The following is a 24,415-nucleotide window of genomic DNA, read 5'->3' on the forward strand; positions in this document are numbered from 1 at the left end:
TCTAGTATGGGTTGTGAGTGCCCTACGTGGTGTCTTAACCACTTTGCCAAATATGTGCCCTTCTCCCTTTCTTTGTTGACTGATACTAAAACGTTATTTTGTTCATTTAGTGGTATCATATCGCCTTGTTTTTCTTTTTGTACTTATTGTGTCCTTACATTAATAATTGTGCTTCTGGCAGGTCAGTTGATTCTATCCGTTTTAGAGTGGCTTTCATGGATTGAACTCCTTTTCCTAAAGAAGTCTGTGGGTGTCTTTTTGGGAGGCTACTTTGGCTTTTGTTCCAGTAGGACCTTGGGAAGTCTCCTCTCTACACCTTCTTTCCCTGTGGTGGGCGACTGTGGTGGCAGTGCTCTGGTCTATCCCTGGGACTCAGGGCCCTGCTGTGTAAACCCCCAGCTGCCTTCCAGTGGAGGGCCCAGAGTCAGGAGCTGCACTGGTGCTGAGAGCAGACCTGGCTAGTCTTGCCATTAGCCTGGCATTTCAGAGCCCTATCTATTTTCCAAGTTAGGTTCCAGAGCTGCCACCTGGGGGAGGGGCTGGATTTTATTTTTGTTTATTTATTTGAGAGGCATAGTTTCAGGGAGGGAGGGACAGAGAGAAAAGTCTTCCAACTGCTAGTTTACTCCTCAAATGGCTGTCATGGCCAGAGCTGGGCCAATCTGAAGCCAGAAGCTTCTTCTGGGTCTCTCACGAGGGTGCAGGGCCCAGGCACTTGGGTTATTTTCCACTGCTTTCCCATATGGGATGCTGGCTCCGCAGGCAGAGACTTAGCCTACTATGCTATAGTGGCGGCCCCTGGGCAGTTTTCAAAATGAGGCATGAGTTCCTCCTCTATGTAGAACGTTAGGATGCGAATATTACACTATCATCACAAAATTAAAAAAAAATTGTTCATTATATACTCAGGATCAATTCGACACCATGACTTCTGCATTTTTCTTGGAAGTAATGCCTGACACTGTTCTAGGATTTCAGGTGTAAACATTTTAGAATTATTATTGATCGCTCTTTCTCCCTCTCAATTTAGGTGAACAACACGGCAAGTCTATCAGTGAAATAACATACTTGTTCATTATTTTCAACTCTAATGATACTGCTTATCATTTAGTACTTGGGCCTTTTAAAATATTTTGTTAGTTTTTCTATCTACTATTTCTATAATTTTCTGACTCAACCTATAGATCTCTGGCAAATCTATGAGTATTATTAGACTTGTTATCTGTTACTCTGTTCAAAAGCATTTTATGGTTCCCATAGTTACAATCATGTTTTGCAAATTGAGATACACAGACGAGTAGACAAATTTTGTTTCAGTGGAAATCTATGCATTGTTTTAACCACATGTATGCTGATGACTCTGATTCAATGGTTACTGTTCACTTTTTTGTTACCTTTGAACTATGTTACAATATGATAGTTTTAAATAATTGATAACAGTAGAAAGTAATTATTATCTATAGATATCTAAACAAATTCTGTCACATGCATATTCAAGGGACTTCCCCTCTCTAATATGGAAAAAGGAAGTTTGCCTCCATTTTCAAGTTTATTTAGTATTCCTGATCTACAAATATTCTTAGGATTCTTCTTTGAAAGGATTTGAGCATCTCACCAGTTTCCTCATCAATGGGTTCAATAAAATCTTCAAGGTGTGTTTACATTTTATCTGTATAAGAATCATGATTTTACCTTTTTAAAAAAATTCCCTAAAAATGAATTTTCGTATTTTGTGATTTTAATGTCAATTTTTTCAATGTTTTCAAAACAAAAATATTTCAAAATGTGTTTTCTACTGGAAACATGAGTCATGTACAAATGTAAAAACAGTACAATTACAAAAGGTGTTGAATATATATCAGTGAAACTTATTTTCTTTTGGTTTTTAGAGATTTATTTATTTTCTTCTTTGAAAGACAGAACAACAGGGACTTGGGGAAGAGAGAGAGAAAGAGAGAGAGCGCAGTTTTCCATTTTCTTGTTTACTCCTCACAGGCCCACAACAGCTATGGCTGGGCCTTGCTGAAGCCAGGAGACAGGAACTCCACCCAGGTCCCCCACGTGACTGGCAGGGGCCCAAGTATCTGAGCCATCATCTGCTGCCTTCCCAGGAACACCAGTAGGGAGTTGGATCAGAAGTGGTGCAGCTAGGACTCAGAATCAGCACTCCTACATGGAATGCCGATGTTACAAGCCAAGGCTACCCCACTGCCCCACAACACCAGCACCTCAGAGCAAATTTAAATCAACAACTGATGCAAGAGGCCTAATGTTATCTCTACAGTTCTCCCCAGTTAACGTGATTGTAAGGAACAACCAAGAATTCTGCAGTGAACAGCTTCTGTTCTGTTCATGGACACAATGTACACATGCCTTTTTAAAGGTAACACTTACTATTTGATATGAGTAAATGAGGCTAGACTTCATTTTCCTTTGTGCAAAAATACCTTAGCAGTATTCAACTATCATACATGCAAATATATTTGAAAACAAATAATGGATATTTTAAAGGAATGTAATGAAATATATAAATATATAAGCTATATATAGACAGAGAAAGAGGGAAAGAGACACTAGGAGGAGTAGGTACAGAGAAACAAGTTAACAGGATGACTAAGGTACTCTTCATGTTCTAAGGATGGGGGTTTAGTAGTGGAGACAGTTATATAGCGGAATATTTGTAAAAATATGGAATAATATATTAGTTTCCTGATGTCATAGTAACCAAGACTTAATAGTTTAAGATGTTATAGAATTATGTATATACATAAATAAATATAAAACATGTCAGAAGTCCAACATGGACCTCACTCTGCTAAAATCCAGGCATTGAGGGGACTGCATTCCTTACTAGAATCTTTGGAAAAAAATTGCTTCTGAGCTTTTCAAGAGGTTGGCAATATTCAGTTGGAAGTGGCTGTAGAGCTGATTCTTGTTGCGTCCTTGCTGGCAGTGAGGAGAATTCTCAGCTTCCGGAGACTGCTTGCATTCACTGGCCTGTGGCTCCTTTCATTGTTAAAGACAGCAAAGGCAGGTCAGGTTTATCTCATACTTTGATTCCAGCTGACCTCTCCTTCTACCTTGTGCGTTCTGTCTCACTATTTTACATTCTTCTGTTGAGTTTTAGAATCTCATGTGTCTTCTCTGGCCCACCCCACCCAAAGGTCAAATGATACTAATCTTAATTAGTTCTGCAGAGTCCTTTCAGGGAAGTGTCCTGATTAGTGGCTGAATGACCAGGTATTGGGAATACTGGGACAGGGGACATCCTCAGAATTGTAACTACCATAGATGGTGTCTATGGGTGTGTTAGGTGCAGGGGACATTCAGAGCTCTGCACCAGATTGACTGATGGATGCACTCGAGGGCACTGAAGCTGCCATTGAAACACCTGTCATTTTTACCAGTCTTTATGCCAACACTGCAGTGACTGCCTTCAGCAGCAGTACTCCTATCACAGCTGGTGTTATGAATCTGATACTTTAGATTCTACACATATTAGGAAGTGCATTTAGGAAAAGTGCACGTTAGGCTTACTGCTTCCGTTTGCAGCCTCCTTGTTCTAGAACTCAGGCAGGAGTCCTCAGGCGTTTGCCAGAGAGAAAACTAATAGAAAAGGTCTGTGTGTAATGCTTTCTCTCTGACAAGTTCATTATCCCTGAGACATCTCCTACACATCTATATTTCCCTTCAAGAATGAATTCTTTTCGAAAAAGCTTCTTGCACTGTCATGTGAATAGACTTCTGCTATTCCTACCTTTTCAAACCAATAGTCTCATCCAAGTCTCTGAGCTCTGGGTTCATGGCCTGTGAGAATTCAAAGCCTCCCCTAGCATTCTGCACATTCCTTTTTAGCTTTGTCCTTTGGGGTTCTGTCTCTCCCCTATTCCCAGTTTGCAAATATGTATTAGTTAAGACCTGCTTCTAGCAGCACGTAGCAGAAATGCAATGCAATGGTGAGTCACATAGGGGATTATTTTTCTCATTCTAGCTTCACAACATCAGTGCCGCCCCAGTCTCTCTTCTGGTCCTCAGTCCTCCGTGTACCACTTGTGTCCTCCTGGTTGTAAGATGACTGCTCCACTTTCATTCCCCTGGTCACACTCGGATAGGAAGAAAGAAGAGGGGGATTTGGGGAGGTACCCTCCATTAGGAAACCAGAATCACTATCACTTGTGTCTTGTTCGGTAGAACTGAATACCTGGGCACATTTTCATCCTGAAAATGTGAGGTTCTGTTAATAAGGAAGAAGAGTTGGGGTATGGATATTGGTCAGGTGTTGCTAGTTGCTGAACAATGTGTGCCTTCTCAGTTCTAATTTAAACAAGTTGGAGCAAACAGACCTGTCATTTATCAGCTCCCACAAGGATCACCCCACACCAGACATTTCGAGAGTTCAATTACTGAAGAGCAGTGGTGTCAACAGGAAGGGTTTCTCCAATGTCTTGCTAGCTATACTTGCTACTCCATCTTAATCCTCAATTCACACGAATAGGGCCACCCTATCTAATACAGAATTCTTAAGATGAATGCCTATGCCAGCCATTAATATAATTTCTCACTCTGTTATATACACAGTGCTTTGATATAAAAAATATGTCTTAACAAGAGGGAAATCTTCATGCTCCACATATCCATTATCAAAATGATAATCTTCTATACTCACATAATTACAGTCTCCAGGAGGTGGAGATTATAGTCCATATTGAGAAGGGCTGCTGTCATGCTGTGAGGAAGCAGTGTTTGGTAACTACTTTCCTGGGCCTAAATAGATTTTTTAAATTTCATAGAAAGTTGTAGGAGCTTGCTGGTCAAGAGTCTGAAGCTATTACATTAGAAGCTTAGAGACCAGGTCCTGCTTTTTGCTATAAAACTAAGAATGACCACTGTAAGAAGTTAGGAGTATTGTCCTGTTTGTATCTTTATATTCCTCTTATTTAAAGCCAAGTAGGTCAGGATGATCTTTAAGTTCCAAAAATGTTCTCAGTTATTAGGAAAACTGTTTAATTAACTATTCCTGTAACAGCAAGGAGGAACATAAACAAAAGAAGATGGTGGATGAGAGTGGAGAGTGATCATGTAAATGAGCAGGTAAGGAGAGACAGGGAAGGCTGGAAAGAATGGAGGGGAGGTGAACTGCTAACCTAATTCTTCAGTTATAGTCTCCTAGAAGGTATGCTCAAAGGGAATATGCATTTACTTTAGAATCGGTTTTTGGCTGTGGGTCAACATTTCTTTCTTTCTTGTTGGTTTGTTTACCTGGGAGACGTGGCTGTCTCTTGCATGCCACTGCACCTGTTCCGTAGCCATGAACACAGTAGTTCACATCAGCAGGCATGCCTTCCTCCATCAGGATGTCCAGCTTATGCCCAGTCATGCTTGCAAGGAGACACCACCAGTGTAGGGGAACTTTCAACCCTTTGCCCACTCCCCAGGTTCATACCCATTTTGAGTTACTGCTTTTCTTCTCCTGCTCTTATAGTTTCTTATGTTTTCTTGTTTCAATGTCTCATTGTAAAGAGGCATGATTATTTATTCATTTTGGAAAGTTGTAGGTCAACAGAGTTTATGGAGTAGACGTGATGCAGGAAAGCACTGTGATCAAATAGTGTTGCTTTCAAGGACTGAATACTCTACCAGGGAAAATAAAGGGAAACACACACTACAAATAATGTGCACACAATTCTGTAGGAGCAAAGAGGAGAGGTATCTAAGTAAAACTGAAAGAGGCAGAGGAGGCTTTCCAAGAAGACTCTTACGTTGGTAATTGAAGATTTCTAATGATCCAGTAAAACAGAAAGTGCTGCCAGCCATGCCAGGCAAAGAGCACAGCATAGGCAAAGCATAAGAGAGATGTTTTGCCATGGCTTGGGTTGTGAGAAGTCATTGCTGCAGGAGAGGACTCAACTGCTAGTGATGTGCCAGCAATTTTCATTTTTTAAAAACATTTATTTGAAAGGCAGAGTTACAGAGAGAGGAAGAGACAGAAGTCTGTTGGTTTTCCATCTGCTGATTTATCTCCAAATGACCGCAACAACTGGGGCTAGGCCAAGCTGAAGCCAGGAGCCAGGAGTTTTCTTCCAGGTCTCGCATGTAGGTTCAGGGGCCCAAGCACTTGGGTCATCCTCCATTGCTTTCCCAGGCACATTGCTATAGAGCCGAACCAGAAGTAGAGCAGTTTGGGCTAGAACCAGTGCCCATATGGGATGCTGACACTGCAGGCCATGGCTTAGCCCACTGTGCCGTAGCACTGTCCCTTCCAGGAACTTGCATGACAGGTTCTTAGTACAAATTCCAAGATTATCCTAAAAACCATGAAAGCCATGACAGCATTTTAACTAGGGGTTCCACAGGATCATTGAAGCTTGCATGCTAAAAACATGCATTTAATTTTTTGAAATATTGATTCTTTTAAGATTATATTTATTTATTTGGAAGGCAGCATTATCAGGGAGAGAAACACAGAGACATCTTCCATCTGCTGGTTTATTCCCCCAAAGACTGAAACGGTCAGGGCTAGTCAGGCCGAAGCCAGGAGCTTCTTCCAGGTGTCCCACTTGGGCATCTTCCACTGCTTTCCCAAGCACATTAGCAGGCAGTTGGGCTGGAAGTGGAGTAGCCAAGACTTGAATCAATGTCCATATGGGATGCTGGCATTGCAGCGAGCGGCTTAACCTGCTATGCCAAAACACAAGCCCCTGAAATGTTGATTTTTTAGAAATAATACTAAATCATGATTATTTATTTCCTTCTCCGTCTTGTCTACTAAACAATGCATTTCCTTAAAGGCAGCAATTATGTTTTATTTGCATTTTCTCAGTTTACAAAGCATTTGTATGTATTAATTGGTATTTAATAAATGTTTGTTGAATGAATAAGTAGATGAGAAAATGAGTCGGGGAAATTTGACGGGAAGAAAAATCGACTTTTTAGATATCTTCAGAGATGTTGTTACATTGCAAAAAGAGTGGAAGAGGCCATGATAGCTCAATATTTCTGGAAACTAAAACTAAAGTCTTTTGACCCTGAAGCTACAGTGGCCTAGGCATGGAGTTACTTCACTGCCTAAATCTTAAAAGTAATATACTTTTTTTTTTTTTTTTTACTTTTATACTATGGCACATAGAAATGTTGAGTTTAGGGGAGAGACAGATGTGAATTCTTGAAAGGCACTTTTCCCATAATGCTAAGTGACAATAATAAATAAACAGGGTTCCATTAGTAAATGGTAATGATAATGACTTTTATTTGGAAAAAAATTATCTTTGGCTAGCTCGGGTTCATTTTTAAAGATAAATATTAATGACTACCTTTTATATGACATTTAGGTTTCTGGCTTTTAAACTAGCAACACAGCCCATCCTTGGCTGTTTTTAGGGTGTTATCCAGGAGAAAGTTGTAACCAATTTGCACATTTTAAATTTCAACCACATTCCAACCAGGGTAAATGCATGCAAAAATAGGAAGTGGAAAATTGCTGTCATCTCTCTTAATCAACCATGTCAATGGGAAGCCTCGTTATTTGAGACCATGATACCTTAAATAAGATCTAAGTACATATTTGGTGTCAGAGAATATTATACTGTAGGCCTAATTCTTAGGGAATAAATAGTTTCAAGGTAACTGGTCTTGTGAGCTCACACCTGTGAAATACAACAAATTTAATATGTGCTTTTCATCTTTATTACAAAGACCTCCAAATGCTTTATGGACAGATTAATCCTCATAACCTTTATCTGGGAGATGGCAAGTATTGTCTTCATCTTATAGAGTGAAAAATGGAGTCCTCTAAAGTCTCTTGGCTTGTATCCAGTTAGCAAAACCAGGCTCTGAAGGGGAAGGGAAAGGCACCTTATCTTTGCTGTTGCTGGGTTTAGAGTTTTATTTAAAGTTTTTCAGTCATGTAGATTAGTTAATTTTAAAATTAATTCCCTCCTAAAACTTATTCTTGATAGATGCTTTCTGTTTGGTGGATCTCAACGTGTATTCTGCCTATGGAAGAAATATTCTTTCTGCTCCTAGGATTTCCCCTAGATGAATTTGGAAATGTTGTTGGTAAAAACAAGTTTGCTGTTTCATTTTTAAAAGTTAAGTGAGGGCCAGCGCCACGGCTCAATAGGCTAATCCCCCGCCTGCGGCGCCGGCACCCCAGGTTCTAGTCCCGGTCGGGGCGTCGGATTCTGTCCCGGTTGCTCCTCTTCCTGTCCAGCTCTCTGCTGTGGCCTGGGAGTGCAGCGGAAGATGGCCCTGCTGCTTGGGCCCTGCACCCACATGGAAAACCAGGAGAAGCACCTGGCTCCTGGCCAGTGCGGTGCGCTGGCCACAGTGTGCTGGCCGCAGCAGCCATTGGAGGGTGAACCAATGGAAAAGGAAGGCCTTTCTGTGTCTCTCTCTCACTGTCCACTCTGCCTGTCAAAAAAAAAAAAAAAAAAAAAAAAAGTTAAGTGAGTACATCCTTAGTAAAACTTGTGTTTTCAAAATCCACCATTAATGTTTCAAGTTAATGCTTTTTGGTTTTGAAATGTTATCTACTTTAAGATGTTGAATAAAGGGATTAGATATTTATATAATACTAAAATTATGCCATATAAGGCTACTTCAAAAAGTTCACTGAGATTGAATAAAAAGTTTATCTTTAATTTTTTTCTGAAATCTATATATAGTTTTTTCATAATATGGCTTTTTCACATATTTTTAAAGACTCTTCATATGCATGGTATAAAGGTAACACATATGATATAAAAAAACAAAAAAAAAGTAGACATCCAAATACCCACTACCCAGCTTCAGATAACGTTACCAATAATGCTGCATCCCTCTTTCTTCACCCCCAGGGGTAACCCAGAATGATATCTTTGTCATTTCCTTGATTTCTTTATAGTTTTACCACATGTGAACCAATTCCCTAAACAACAACAAAATAACATAATAGTATGAGTTTCATCTGTTTAGAGCTTCATATAAATGCAATTATACTGTATTCATTCTTTGATTTGCTTGTCATTTTAACTGTAATACTTAATTCTGTTTTGTATACATATATATATCACCTTATTTTTCCATTTTTGTGTTGATTAATGTTGAGATTTTTCTTCTGTATCTTCTCTCCTTCTTCCTTTCTTCTTCCTTCTCTTATTTTCTTCTTTCACTGTTTACAAACAATGCATTATAGAAATTCATGTCTTAGCCTGGGTTTCCACAAAAGTAGAACTTGATCTATTGCTACAAATAGTTTATTTGGACAGTGATCTTAGGAAGTAGGAGTAAGGAACCAGGCATGTGAGAGAGGAACCAAATAGAGGATGCTGTTGTGGGATGAATGTTGGTGTCCCTCCAAAATCCATGTGTGGAAAACCTAACCCACAGTGGGGCTGTACTTGCACACAGACCTCTAAGGAAGTCACTAAATTTAAATGAGGTCATAAGGGTAGAGCCCTGATCTGATATGATTATTGTCTTTATAAGAAGAAACTTCGCAGAATTCTCTCTCCCACTCTGCCTTTTCTCATATTCTCTTTCTGCCTTTCTCTGCCATGTGTGGGTAATTTGTAAGAAGAGTCCTCACCAGAGACCAGATCAGTGGACACATTGATCTGCTTCTAACCTCCAGACGTGAGAAGATGGATTTCTGATGTTTAAGCCACTGTCTGTGGTATATTTTTATGGCAATCTGGCCAGCTAAGATAGTGGGCAAAGGTGTTGTCAATGTTTGTAGTTTTATGTTGCTTTGGCATCCATTTTGAATATAGCATTAACTGACTTACCTAGAAGTTGGGCTTAGTTATCCTTGAAACAGTTTTGATCTCTCCATCTCTTGCCAGTTCTTCAGTGAGGCCTATCCAGATATCTGCCTCATACAGTCACTGCCTGGGAAACACAGATTCCACCTACTGGACTTAGCACAGTGATGCCTGTGTCTTACATGGGCTGAGCAGTTACACCACAGTGGCCGCTCCTAAGCACTGGCATGGTCCTAAAGGGCTCAGATCCGCTGGCTTTAAGCCCATCAGTTAGGACTCCCCATAGGAAACCTGCTTGGGTATCACCTTGGAGCCTAATAAAGGCCTCAGCACAGGGGTCCACTTCTCCCTGCAGGTTGAGCACAGTGCCTGCGACAGAGGCCCTTGTTGATATTCTTCTTTTCAGAACCCATAAGTAATAAACTATTTTGCTATTTTATGTGTTTTGTTGTGCCGCTGCCTTGTGTTTCACACTTGAACCTAACTTTTCTTCCAGTTAAGGTTCTTCAGGAGAGGGGCTATCTTGGCATGAATCTGAAACACATCAAACTAGAGATATTATGCTATCTGCCAGTATAAACTGTGAGGACGACACCAGGTCACAGTTGGGATACTTAGAAACTAAGCCATCTGCCAGGATTAAAGTAATCCCATGAATGGCACACTCTAAACATCAACTACCAAACCCACTGGAGCCCTATCAGGGCAGGACTAGGCCTTAGGACCACTGCCAAGAGAAAGACTTCAAGACAAACTTAGAAATGAAGCAGGGGCTGGCACTGTGGCCTAGTAGGTTAAGCATCTGCCTGCAGCGCTAGCATCCCATATGGGCACTGGTTCGAGTCCCAGCTGTTCCATTTCATATGCAGCTCTCTGATGATGGCCTGGGAAAGCAGTACAAGATGGCCCAAGTACCCGGGCCATACCCCTGTGGGAGACTAGGAAGAAGCTGCTGGCTCCTGGCTCCTGGCTCCTGGCTTTGGATTGGCCCAGCTCCGGCCATTGTGGCCATTTGGGGAGTGAACCAGAAGATGGAAGACCTTTACCTCTGTCATTATTCTCTCTGTAACTCTGCCTCTTGAATAAATAAAATCTTAAAAAAAAAAAAAGAAATGAAGCAAAAAGCTGTTGTATTCTATTGCTATCTTTTAAGGGGAAACAATTCTAAAAAATAATTGCAAATATATTTATATTGTCTTTTGTATTATGTTAACTTTTATTAGTGCTCTTTCTTCATGTGGGATTGGAGTTACTCTAATAGCCTTTCATTTCAGTTGAAGGCCTCTTTATTTTTTTTAAAATTGCTTGTAGGGTGGTCTGCTGAAAACTAATTTTCTTAGTTTTTTACAACTGGAAATATTGTAATTTATCCTTCAGTTTTTGATTTTTTCTCTGAGTATAAAATTCCTGGTTGATAATCTTTTTCTTTAACATTTTGGATATATCATCCCCCCTACTTTTGGATTCATGATTTTTGGTGAGAAATCAGCTGTTAATTTTTTTTAGGTGTTAATTTTATTAAGGATCCTTTGAGTTATATCTCTAGTGTTGTTTTGGAGATTGTCTTTTTTTAAAAATATTCATTTATGTATTTGAACATCAGAGTTACACAGAGAGAGGAAGAGATATATAGAGACAAGAGATCTTCTATTTGCTGGTTCACTCCCCGAAATGGCCACAATAGCCAGGGCTGGGCCAAGCATGAGCCAGGAGCTTCTTCTGGATCTCCCACATGGATGCAGGAGCCCAAGTACTTGGGCTGTCTTCTGCTGCTTACCCAGGTATATTAGTAAGGAGCTGGATCAAGATCTGGAGCAGCCAGATCTCCAACCAGTGCCTATATGGGATGCCAGGTGGTAGCTTTAATGGCAGGTGGTAGCTTTACTCAATAGGCCATAATGCCGGCCCCTCTCTTTGTCCTTTGGCAGTTTGATTATGATGTGTCTAGGTGTAGATCTGAGTTTGTTAGGTCTTCTATTTGTAGATTAATGATTATCATCAAGTTGGGAAGTTTTCAGTGACTATTTTTTAGTATATGTGCTGCCGAAGCGAGCACTTCAGTGACTATTTTTTTTAAAAACAAAATCTTTCTTACTCCTATCTGTCTTGTTTTCTTCTGGGACTCTCATCATGCATATTTTAATATGTTTGATTGCATCTACCATCCTCTAAGGCTCTTTTAATTTTTTTTCATTGATTTTACTTAATTTAGTCTCTGGATCATCTTAAGTGATATGTCTCTCTTCTGTCTATTCAAACCTGCAATTGGGGCCTTCTGGTAAAATTTTCACTTCTGATATTTTAATGCATTTGTTTACATTCCTATTTTCCTCATAAGAATGTGAGATATTTAGAGGAGTGACTAGATCATAATATTTCATTATCTCTAGCATTTCGCATCTAGAACATGATAACTTCTCTATAGATACACTTGAATTAATGTAAAGAAGGTTAACATCCAAATGCAAGCATAGCTAGTCCTACTGGGTTCTCTAAAGGGTTCTTTTACAATTTAGGTAAACTAACATTTTCCATCCTATGGAATATGTTCTATAATAAATAGAAATATTAGGAATTTCTTGTATACGACAATATAATGTAGTGATAAGAAACTGGCTTCTGAATTAAACATGCTGAGTTTAAATTATTTTTCTACCACTTACTGATTGTGTTGCTGGGGCAAGTGACCACCTGTAGGCTTAAATTTCATCTCCTATAAAATAAGAACGGATTGTTGTAAGCATGAAACGAGATACAGATGGTTCAAAATAATTGGCATAGTTCTATAAGCATAGAACACAATAAATTAAAATTGCTCCTCAACTATGATGGGGTTGTGCATCAATAAACATATTTTAAGTAGAAAATACTGTCATTCAAAATTCATTTACCAGCCATAACCTACTCAACATCGTGGTTAACAGCATAGCACACTGTACAATATTTTTTGTTTACCCTTGTGATTGTTTGGTTGGCTGGGAGCTGCAGCTTGTTGATGCTGCCCAGTATCATGAGAGAATATCATGCCATAATGTCACTAGACCAGGAAAAGAGCAAAAGTCAAAATTTGAACTACTGTTTCAGCTGAATGCATATCACTTTTCACCACTGTAAAGCTGTCAAAAATTGTTAAGTCAAACCATTGTGAATGGACTGTAATATTAATAAAGTGATCAGGTTTCCACTCTAAAGAATCCCATAGATAAATCTCATCACTATACAGACATACAATTCTTAAATTCTTAAATTTATATTTTATAAACTTTTAAATAATATTACATTTAAAAATTATTTATTTATATGAAAGACAGAACTACAGAGAGAGAGAGAGAGAGTCAGAGAGAAAGAGAGGTCTTCCATTCACTGGTTCACTCCCCAAATAACTGCAAATTCCAGGGCTGGGCCAGGCCGAAGCTAGAAGCCAGGAACAACTTCTGGGTCTTCCACTTGGATGCAGGGCCATCTTCTACTGCTTTCCCAGGTGCATTAATATGAAGCTGGATCAGAAATGGAGCAACTGGGACTCAAACCAGTGCCCATATGGGATGCTGGCGCTGCAGGTGGAAGCTTAACCTTCTACACCACAGTGCTGGCCCCTGAAATTATATTTTCCAAGATTAGTAAGCAATAAAATTTTTCCAGAACTCAAGAATACTTCAACATATGGGATTCTATGGATTTCTTTTCTTCTGGTCTTCTATGGATTTCTTTGCCTCTGATCTCCCTTCTATAAATTTTTTAAAAATTTATTTATTCAAGAGGGAAGGAAGGATGGAAGCTTGGGGAGAGAGACTTAGGGTAGAAAAAGAAATAGATATTGAAGTCTCCTGTCTTCTGGTTCACTGCCCAAATGCCTGCAACAACCATAACCTGGATCCAGGAATTCAGTCCAGGACTCTCATTGGGGGACAGGGACCCAACTACTTGAGCTACCACCTGCTACCTCCCAGGACCTGCACTGGCAGGCAGCTGGAATCCAGAGTCTGAGCTAGGGATTGAACCCAAACACTCTTATATGGGATGTTGGTATCTTAAGTGCTAGGCCAAATTCTTGCTCCCCACACCTAATATTTATTTTAACTTCTGATATTTCTTTCTCCATGCTGACTTTGGACTTAATGTGGATTACTTTTGTAAATTTCTTCACTTTTCTCATGTTCATGTCATACCGTCCACCCCTAAGTCTACAATCCAAACCCTTTCTCTGAATTAGTTTTTGAAAAATATCTAGTCTAACAATTGTATTTTTTATGAATTTTCCCATATCTTTGTAATTACTATCAGTTTAATGCTGTTATTACCTAAATGACTTTTATTTTCTTTTTAAATATTTCTTTTTTTTTTATTTGAGAGGTAGAATCACAAACACACATCAAGAGAGAGCTCTTCCATCCACTGGTTCACTCCACAAATAGCCAAAACAGCTAGGGCTGAGCAAGGCCAAAGCTAGGACCTCCATTCACGTCTCCTATGTGAGCGGCAGGATGCCGAAGCCATCATCTGCTGTTTTCCCAGAATGGAGCAGTTGGGACTTGAAAGAGTGCTCTGATATGGGATGCCAGTGTTGCAGGCTGTTGCTTAACCTTCTGTACTGATAATGCCAATCACTTAAATGACTCTTAATGTTCTTTCCTTCAACTGGATTATAGTTTTGCATAAAATAAATTATGAATTTTTGAAGATTCTAATAGCAATGCTTATGATTAATAAGGAGAATATTTGGTGATTTCAGGACCATCTTTACAAATCACACCTTGTAAAAATTCAGGCTTAGCCAGCTCTTTCAATTAGCAATAATCGTGCCTCGGATAAACCTCATTGGCTACGATACTGCCACTGTGCAGAGCTGCCACCTCTTTCAAATATGGTGAATACATTTCATGTATTTTAGAACATGTAATATGCTTTGATCAAATGCATCTGTTTAAAGTTATATTCTAATGTAAACTTTAATTTTTAAATTATCTACTTTTTAAAATATTTATTTATTTGAGAGGCAGAGTTAACAGAGAGAGAGAGAGACAGAGACAAAGTCCTCCCTCCACTGGTTCACTCCCCAAATGGCTGCAATGGCTGGAGCTGGGCCAATCCGAAGCCAGGAGTCAGGAGCTTCTTCTGCGTCTCCCATGCAGATGCAGGGGCCAAACACTTGGGCTATCCCCACTGCTTTCCCAAGTACATTAACATAGAGCTAGATAGGAAATGGAGCAGCCAGAACTTGAAATGGCACTCATATGGGATGCCGGTGCTGCATGGGGCAGCTTTACCTGCTATGCTACAGTGTCAGCCCCTAATCTTTCTTTTTTAAAAAAGAATTCATTAATAAATGAGGTTCTCAAGGTCACAGTAATATATGATAATCATTACAATTCTCATGTTAATGTGATATTAATACAAAGATAAAAGATTTAATGTAGTTCATAAATACAGTTCTAAGAATATAATGATACTTCTCTTTCTCCCTGCCTCCCTCCTTTGTGGGAGCTAAAAATTAAAAAAAATAAAATAAAAACACAAAAACAAAAGAAGAAAGAAATGCCTGCGTGTATCAGTACTGCTGCAAATACTGTTTTGTCAAGCTTTGTTTTATATCTTTGTCAAACCAATGGTTAAGAATTATATACTGTGGTTTTAATGATCTGTGATTATTTTAAAATTTACTCCATATGAGTGAAATCATCATTTATCATTTGATTATTGTTCATAGCCCTTGCCTGTATTACTACTGATGTATGGTCTTTGTTTTTGTTTACTTGTTCTACATTTTATTTAGTGGAGGATTAAGACTTTAAATTTTTGTATTTGTGATGTTCATCAGTTTTTTAGAATTCATGGTTTTGTGATTTATTTTCTAAGTCTTGAAAAATACTCTTTTGAGTAACTTATGTTTGTTTCCTTTTTCTTGAAAATGTTCCCCAAATTACAAGTTTAAGTTCCCAAAACTTTAGTATTTGTCACTCTATACTATATAATGATAGTTAAGAATTCTAATCAATTTAGTTAAAAAAAATCAGGGGAGACACTCAAGCATATTTTAAAAAGCTATATAGAAGCAACATAAAAATGTTCATGTGCTATAAAAGTCATGCATTCCTTTTTTTCTAGGATCAAAATCCTAGTTACTTTTATCTGTATGTGTTAAATTGTGAATATCATTACCATGCCAGATTACCAACAGAATTTTCTGTGTTGATGGAAATATTCTATATCTAGGCTGAAGAACTGAAATATTGATTGAATTTACACTTACATAGCCAAACTTGGTTAGTGGCTACAATATTAGACAACACAGTTTATACCTTTAATCAGTTCTGTGATTAATCCTTCATGTCTTGTCCACATCTCTATCTAATAGTCATTGAGTGGGAAATTCTATGTCTCTACGCAGTAAAATAATACTCAACATAATACATACTAGGTGAAAGTTGTGTTTCATTTTCAATAATTTCTCAAGTCAACTATTCTTATATTCTGATTATAATGTGAGTATTTTCATAGGCATGTCCTTATTTTATTTATTATTGGCAGATGCTGGAAAGCTTAAGGAGTTTTTGTGGAAATTTGCCTTTGAAATATGCCTTTCCATTATGTTAAAGTCAATCAAAGAATATTTGGGTGAAACATACAGTGTTCAATCAATGATGACATTCTGCCTGCCTAAAATTTGTGCTTACTCCAATGAGCTTGACCAACGTTTGACACAGTCAACAAGTGGAGATTTTCTGTTGTGTGAGAATTCACTTAGTAGCTCTTAGATATTTCGTGTGCTGCACTGGTGTGAGTGATCGACAAGGCAGATGCAGCCATGACTGCCCCCTGGAAGATGACTGTTTACACCCAAGAGCAATTCCTGGAATGCAACAGGAAGCTGCTCATGATCATAAAGCTAAGCTGGATATTTTTTTCAGGCTTCCTGTTAGAGGAGTGACTGTTTTTCATTCTCCTCCAGACACAGAAGAAAATCACTCTGAAAACCGCACAGAAGAAAATACATATTTAAAACAAATGTGACTTTCCCCAGATATAGGATTCGTTATAGATTAATCTCCAGTTAACTATTACAGCAGCAGGAGTTGGAAACCTAAACTTAGAAGAATCAAGAGCAGTTTAGACACTGAAGTCCAGTACTCTGCAAAATTATACTGAAATTCAATAGTAGTGCTCAGCAATCTCTCAATCTCAAGGCCCACAAAAATTTACAGAAGCCTGCAAATTAGAGTCAAAACATTTTTGTTGTTACTTCCTCTTTATTTTTTTTCAAGACATCATTATGTTTTTGTCTATTTTTTTCATGCCACTGGTTGAAAGAATACAATCATGTTTCTATCAAACCTAGTACTACCCGTGCTAAAATTGCTAGATATAGAGAACTGAAATGGCTGAGCAACCACCAAGATGCCTTAGTTTAGCTAATTCTGTCCTTAAGGCATGTAGGTGATAATGAATTCTTTTCAGTTTCATTTAGAATGAACTTTAATGCTAGATGACACAAATTCAGTTTACATAAAAAAGAAAAAGTCATAAAATCTTAAAATAATAAAGGCTATTCTTGGGGCTGGCATTGTGGTGTAGCAGGTTGGGCTGCCGCCTACAGCACCGGCATCCTCTATGGGCATTGGTTCAAGTCCTGGCTGCTCCACTTCCAGTCTAGCTCCCTGCTGCTGCACCTAGGAGGACAGTGGAGGATGGCCCTCATGCTTGAGCCTCTGCACCCACATGGGAGACCCAGATGAACCTCCTGGCTTCAGCCTGACTCACTCTTGGCTGTTGTGGCCATTTGGGACGTGGACCAGTGGATGGAAAACCTTTCTCTCTGCCTCTAGTTCTCTCTCTGTATTTCAAATAAATAAAAATAAATTTTAAAAAAAGTCTTTTCTGGGAGCCCAATTTTACCTAATATTGACTTTGATGTTTAGAGTCTCAGAGTACATTTGACAATTTTTGTGGCCATATTTTCTGGTTTTTGAAGCAATGTTATCTTCACTAAACTTATGTATCCATGTAAGAAAAATTTTAACACAGTATTTATTTAATGAATTTAAAAGTTAAAAATATTGATAACTTCTCTCTGACATAATTAAAAAGTGAGAAATTTTGGTAGAAGAAATGATATTTATCAAATTAAAGATTATAAAACCACAGTGGATACTTTTACTAGTGCAGTAGCAGTTTTATAATAGGCCAAGGGCTCAAATAATTGGTGAGAGTTTATAAGTCATTGGTTATAAGAGAGTAAGGAGAAAAGAAGGCAAGAGAAAATATAATATAGTCAGAGAAGTCCTGGAGAGTTTTTAAATCACCTTTTTTAAAAAACTATTCACACTCACAGGTATTTATTTATTGATAAGAACATAAAATATATGTTCAAAATAAACTTATACATGAATGTTCATACCAACACAATTCAGAGAAGATAAAAGGTGGAGATAAAGCAAATGTCAGTCAATTAAAACAAATTCTGTAGATCCCTACAATTTAATATTATTCAACCATAAAAATTAATGATGTATCAATGCATGCTGTAGTACAATGTGTATAAACCCTTAAAATATGCTTTGGAAAGCCAAGACACTATGGCAAAAAATATTGTCCTACATGAAGGATCTCTGGGCATGAGACCCCAGTGGAAAGAAGGGGCCATCAAAGAAGGATGTGCTTTTCTCTGAAGGGAGGAGAGAACTTCCACTTTGCTTATGGCCTTGTCTAAATACTGACGGAGACTGTAGAATCAAAATAGCCTTGGGAGCTCATGTCAAGAGCCTCAGGTGATCGCTGACATCATACATAAATGTGTTACTTGTTAAGTTAGCAATAGGAGTCACTGCACTTACATGCCATGGAGGACCTCTGTCCTCAATGAGTTGTACTATGAGAATTAACTGTAAAATGCCTTTCCAGTTTTTTATATTTTGTGTGTATGCAAATTGTTGAAGTCTTTACTTAGTACAGAGTTGATGTTCTGTGTACAAAGTTAATTGAAAACGAATCTTAATAGAGAATAGGACTGAGAATGGGAGAGGGAGGAAGATATAGGGTAGGAGGTGGGAGGGCAGGTATGGTAGGAAGAATCACTATATTCCTAAAGTTGTACTTATGAAATTTGTACTCATTAAATAAAAGGTTTCTAAAAAAAGAAAAAATATTATGCTAAATGATATGTTAGACACAAAAGACTACTTATTTTCTGCTTCCATTTATATAAATATTAAGAATATGCACATCTGTGCAGATAGAAAGAGTAGATCACTGGTTTCCAGAAAAATCAAATATGGAATGATTGCTTTTATACTGAAAAAACTGTTCTGGAATGATGATGTTTGCATGCTATTTTGAATGCACTAAATGCCACTGAAAGTTAATTTTTAAATGGTAAAAATAATGCATCACATGTTATATAAACCTTATCTTTTTTTCTTTTTTAAAATTTTTATTTAATAAATATAAATTTTCAAAGTACAGCTTATGGATTACAATGGCTCCCCCCCCCCAATAACTTCCCTCCCACCCGCAACCCTCCCATCTTCCGCTCCCTCTCCCATTCCATTCGCATCAAGATTCATTTTCAATTCTCTTTATATACAGAAGATCAATTTAGTATATATTAAGTAAAGATTTCAACAGTTTGCACCCACACCGAAACACAAAGTGTAAAATACTGTTTCAGTACTAGTTATAGCATTAATTCACATTGGGCAACACATTAAGGACAGAGATCCTACATGAGGAGTAAGTGCACAGTGACTCCTGTTGCTGACTTAACAAATTGACACTCTTGTTTATGGTGTCAGTAATCTCCCTAGGCTCTTGTCATGAGTTGCCAAGGTTATGGAAGCCTTTTGAGTTTGCTGACTCTGATCTTATTTAGACAAGGTTATAGTCAAAGTGGAAGTTCTCTCCTCCCTTCAGAGAAAGGTACCTCCTTCTTTGATGGCCCGTTCTTTCCACTGAGATCTCACTTGCAGAGATCTTTCATTTAGGTTAGGTCCTCTTTTTTTTTTTTTTTCCCCAGAGTGTCTTGGCTTTCCATGCCTAAAATACTCTCATGGGCTCTTCAGCCAGATCCAAATTCCTTAAGGGCTGATTCTGAGGCCAGAGTGCTGTTTAGGATACTGCCATTCTATGAGTCTGCTGTGTATCCTGCTTCCCATATTAGATCGTTCTCTCCCTTTTTAATTCTATCAGTTAGCATTGTGATCCCTTTGACTCTTAGACCTATCATTGTGATCAGGCTTATTTCACTAAGTATGATGATTTCTAGTTGCATCCATTTTGTTGCAAGTGGCAGGATTACATTTTTTTTTACTGCTATACTGTATTTCATAATGGTATATATACCTTAATTTCTTTTTTTCTTTTCTTTCTTTCTTTTTTTTTTTTTTTTTTTTTTGACAGGCAGAGTCGACAGTGAGAGAGAGACAGAGAGAAAGGTCTTCCTTTGCCGTTGGTTCACCCTCCAATGGCCGCCGTGGCCAGTGTGCTGCGGCCAGCACACCATGCTGATCCGACAGCAGGAGCCAGGTACTTCTCCTGGTCTCCCATGGGGTGCAGGGCCCAAGGACTTGGGCCATCCTCCACTGCACTCCCTGGCCACAGCAGAGAGCTGGCCTGGAAGAGGGGCAAGCGGGACAGAATCTGGCGCCCCGACCAGGACCAGAACCCGGTGTGCCGGCGCTGCAAGGTGGAGGATCAGCCTAGTGAGCCTCGGCGCTGGCCTATATACCTTAATTTCTTTATCCAATCATGGGTTGATGGTCATCTGGGTTGATTCCATATCTTAGTCATTGTGAATTGAGCTGCAATAAACATGGGGGTACTGATCACTTAGAAAGAAAGGTCTTCCTTTTCTGTTGGTTCACCCCCAATGGCCACTGCGGCTGGTGCACCGCGCTGATCCGAAGATCAGCCAGGAGCCAGGTGCTTCTCCTGGTCTCCCATGTGGGTGCAGGGCCCAAGGACTTGGGCCATCCACCCCTGCCTTCCCGGGCCACAACAGAGAGCTGGACTGGAAGAGGAGTAACCGGGACAGAATCTGGCACCCTGACTGGGTCTCGAACCCCGGGGTGCTGGTGCTGCAGGCAGAGGATTAGCCTATTGAGCCACAGGGCCATCCACTGATCACTCTTTCATATGCTAATTTCATTTCCTTTGGTTAAATTCCCAGGAGCAGGATGGCCCAGTCATATGGTAGATTTATATTCAGATTTCTGAGGTATCTCTACACTGTCTTCCACAGTGGCTGCATCAGTTTACATTCCCACCAGCAGTGGATATTGTACCCTTTTTCCCACATCCTCACCAGGATTTGCTGTTTGTTGATTTTTGTATGAAAACCATATAATCACCTTTTATATGAAATGTTATAGATATCAAAAAACAAATAAGGAAATAATATGGATAAATTTATGGCAATGAACTCAACAAAACAGATAAGGTACACAAATTCCTTCGAGGGCAGAAATGACCAAAACTCATTAAAAATAAATTTATAATCCAGATACCCCTGTTTCTACTGAAGAGCGGGATTTTTTTTTAAATGAACTCCAGGCCCATGTAGCTTCACAGTAGATTCTTCAAGACATATAAGGAGGAAATGTAGGTAACACAAGCTTTTCCAGAAAATTGAAGGGAAAGAAATATTATTTAGCTAATTTCATGAGGTCAATATTACCCTGATATCATAACCATACAAAGACATTATACAAAGAATACTACAAATGAACATAACATCCTTCTCAAACAACATATGCAAAAGTTACAAACAAAATTTAGCAACTTGAATATAATGCATATTTACCAAGTAGGGTTTGTTTAAGAAATGCAACATTGGTCTAATATTTGAAATGTAAACATTATAGTAGTGTATATTAAGGCATTAAAATGAAAAATATTTTGATCAATTCAATATATAGTGATCATAGTTAATAAAATTTAACAACTACTTCTGATAAAAACACAACAAACTTGGAATGTTTGGGAACTTTCTTATGCCCAAAACCTACAGCCTTCGTCATATTTAATGAGTGATTGAAGGCTCTTTTCCTAATACCACTTGTATTTAACATTGTTCTGAAGGGTCTTGCTGGTGCAGTTGGTTCAGAAAAGGAAATAAAAGGCATTTGGATTAGAAAGGAAGATGTAAGAACATTTTTATTCATGGGGACAAGATTATCTATGAAGATTGGAAAAGAAGAGCCAACACTATTAGAACTAATAAGTAAGTTTAAAGTTTCAAAAATTAATTATTTTTGATTGAGGCAAAGAGTTTTTATTTTTACTATGATACTTAAACATGAACCATAAAAGAAAAAAGTGATAAATTGGACTTCATCAAAACTGAGATCTGCTCTTTGAATGACATTTTCAGAGGATGAGAAGATAAGTCACTAACTGCAAGAAACCATTTATAAACCATATACCTGATACAGATGTATCAAAATATATAATGGACTCCCAGACCTCAAAAAAACATAATTAACAGGAAAGAGATTTGGACAGACACGCCGCCGAAGATGTATAGATGGAAAATAAGCATAGTAAAAGAAGCTCAATGTTATTACTCATTCAGAAAATGAAAAATAAATACACATTGTAGTGTCTTGGGTATCTATTAGAATACCTAAAATTAAAAGAAATGACAATATCAGGTGGTGTTGAGGATGTGGAGTAACTGAAATTGTCACACATTGCTTGTGGGAATGTAAAATTGAATCATCTTGGAAAAACACCTTGACAATTTCTTAAGCAATTTAACATTGACCTGCATACAATGCAGCCATTTAAATAATAGATATTTAAGAGAAATGAGAGCGCCAAAAATTTTTACATTAATGTTCATAACAGTCTTATTTGTGTCGTCAAAACCTGTAAAGAAGCCCACCATCCATTGGTACGTGGATGTGTAATAATTTCAGGTGAGATTACATTCCTTTTGCTATGAATGATGTCAGTCTTCATTTATTTGCTAAAGAAAAGTACTTGCCTGTCCTCTTCAACTTATCCTCTCCTTTGTTCTTTGTTATGTATTTGTTATGTATTTTCTCTATCCTGTATTAGATATATTCTAAATACATCTTATTTCTGTCCTATTTTCTCTTAGCTCATCAGCCATTGCTTTAGTCCGATCCTCGCTATTTCCTATCTGAAAGGATTAGTCATTTCTTACCATTCTCTCTACTTCCACTCTCCTTCCTCTCCAGTCCATCTTCACACAGAAAAGTGAGTCGTTCTCTGTAGGAACCAAAAAAGCACCTACCAAAAATAGGAGAGAGAGAGAGAGTGTTCCAGCTGTAGAAGTCAGGTGACAGAATCTGGGGTGGGTGATGGGGGGACTCAGCCCTTGTTGAACCATGCCCTCAGGGAAATGGAAGCAAACACTGACTTTACATTTTCCTCCCCCCTCATTCTCCTGCCAGTGTCTTTTTTTGGCCAAACTCAGACTCAAACAAACAAATCCAGGGAGTCCAGGTGGTGCCACCATGAAGGTGTGCCTTTCTATGTACAGAGCAGGGTGTAAAAGGGAGAACATGGATTTAGAAAGGCAAGTAGAGAGTATCAGTGCATCTTTCTAAAATATAAGATCCTGTTATTCCCCATATGAACACGGATTTGTGTGTATTTGGGGTGGGAGTGGACCTTTGCCGCTACCTTCAGAGTTGAAAGGTAATACTGTGTTTCTATTATTAATATCCATTTGTGGGAAAAGTGATTTGCTCAACTAAATCATTGATCACTACAATCTACTAAACCCTTACCGTGTTACAAGCACTCTCTCTAAATACTTTTTAGTAGCTCTGTGAAAGAAATGTCATTTTCCTTTTTTTACTTATATAGAAGCATATCAATTTTTACAATTATGACAGCTTATACACACAAAGTCAATAACTGTACATGAATTCACTAACTCTTATAAGGAGAAGATACAAAGCAAAATGACAATTTAAATAATGCAGACGATCCCATCTGCTATACCACTCAACACTCAGTGAGAAATGAGAGTTCATTTATTTTGCATGATGTGACCCTTAAACACATTCAAGGGTGGGGAACGTCCTGCCCACAAAATCGTTCGGTCTGGTTGTACCAAGGCAACTGCAGGCGGGACTTGAAATTCAATAAATCTGTAACAGGCTAATTTTTATGATAATTTTGTATGGCCTGTGAATGATGTTATAAATATCTAAATGGGGGCTGGTGTTGTGGCATAGTGGGTAAAGCCACTGCCTGCCGTGCTGACATCCCATGTGGGCATCAGTTCGAGTCCTGGATACTACACTCCCAATCCAACTCTCTGCTATGGCCTGGGAAAGCAGTGGAAGATGGCCCAAGCCCTTGGGCCCTTGCACTCGTGGGAGACTGGGAAGAAGTTCCTGATTCCTGGCTTCAGATAGGCCCAGCTCCAGTGGTTGCAGCCATTTGGGGAGTGAACCAGCAGACAGAAGACCTCTCTCTCTCTCTCTCTGCCTTTGCCTCTGTAACTCCTCCTTTCAAATAAATAAATAAATCATTAAAATAAATAAATTATAAAAAAATCTAAATGGTCTTTGGCAGAAAAATCACTCCTTGATCTGGTACTCAATGGAAGAAACAAGGCAGGAAGAAAACTTGCTGTTAGGATTTATTGAGATGGTAGGTTGTTTTCCAATGTGGCTCAACCTGTACACCTCATTTTCATCTTG

General features: G+C 38.6%; 1 pseudogene; it reads right to left on the reverse strand.

The window, feature by feature from the left end:
* Positions 1–14,462: 14,462 nt before the first annotated feature.
* Positions 14,463–14,588, reverse strand: LOC127492262 (U4 spliceosomal RNA; annotated as a pseudogene).
* Between the last annotated feature and the right edge of the window lie 9,827 nt (positions 14,589–24,415).

The sequence above is a fragment of the Oryctolagus cuniculus genome, chromosome 9, assembly GCF_964237555.1.
Source record: "Oryctolagus cuniculus chromosome 9, mOryCun1.1, whole genome shotgun sequence".
Classification (NCBI taxonomy): Eukaryota; Metazoa; Chordata; class Mammalia; order Lagomorpha; family Leporidae; genus Oryctolagus; species Oryctolagus cuniculus.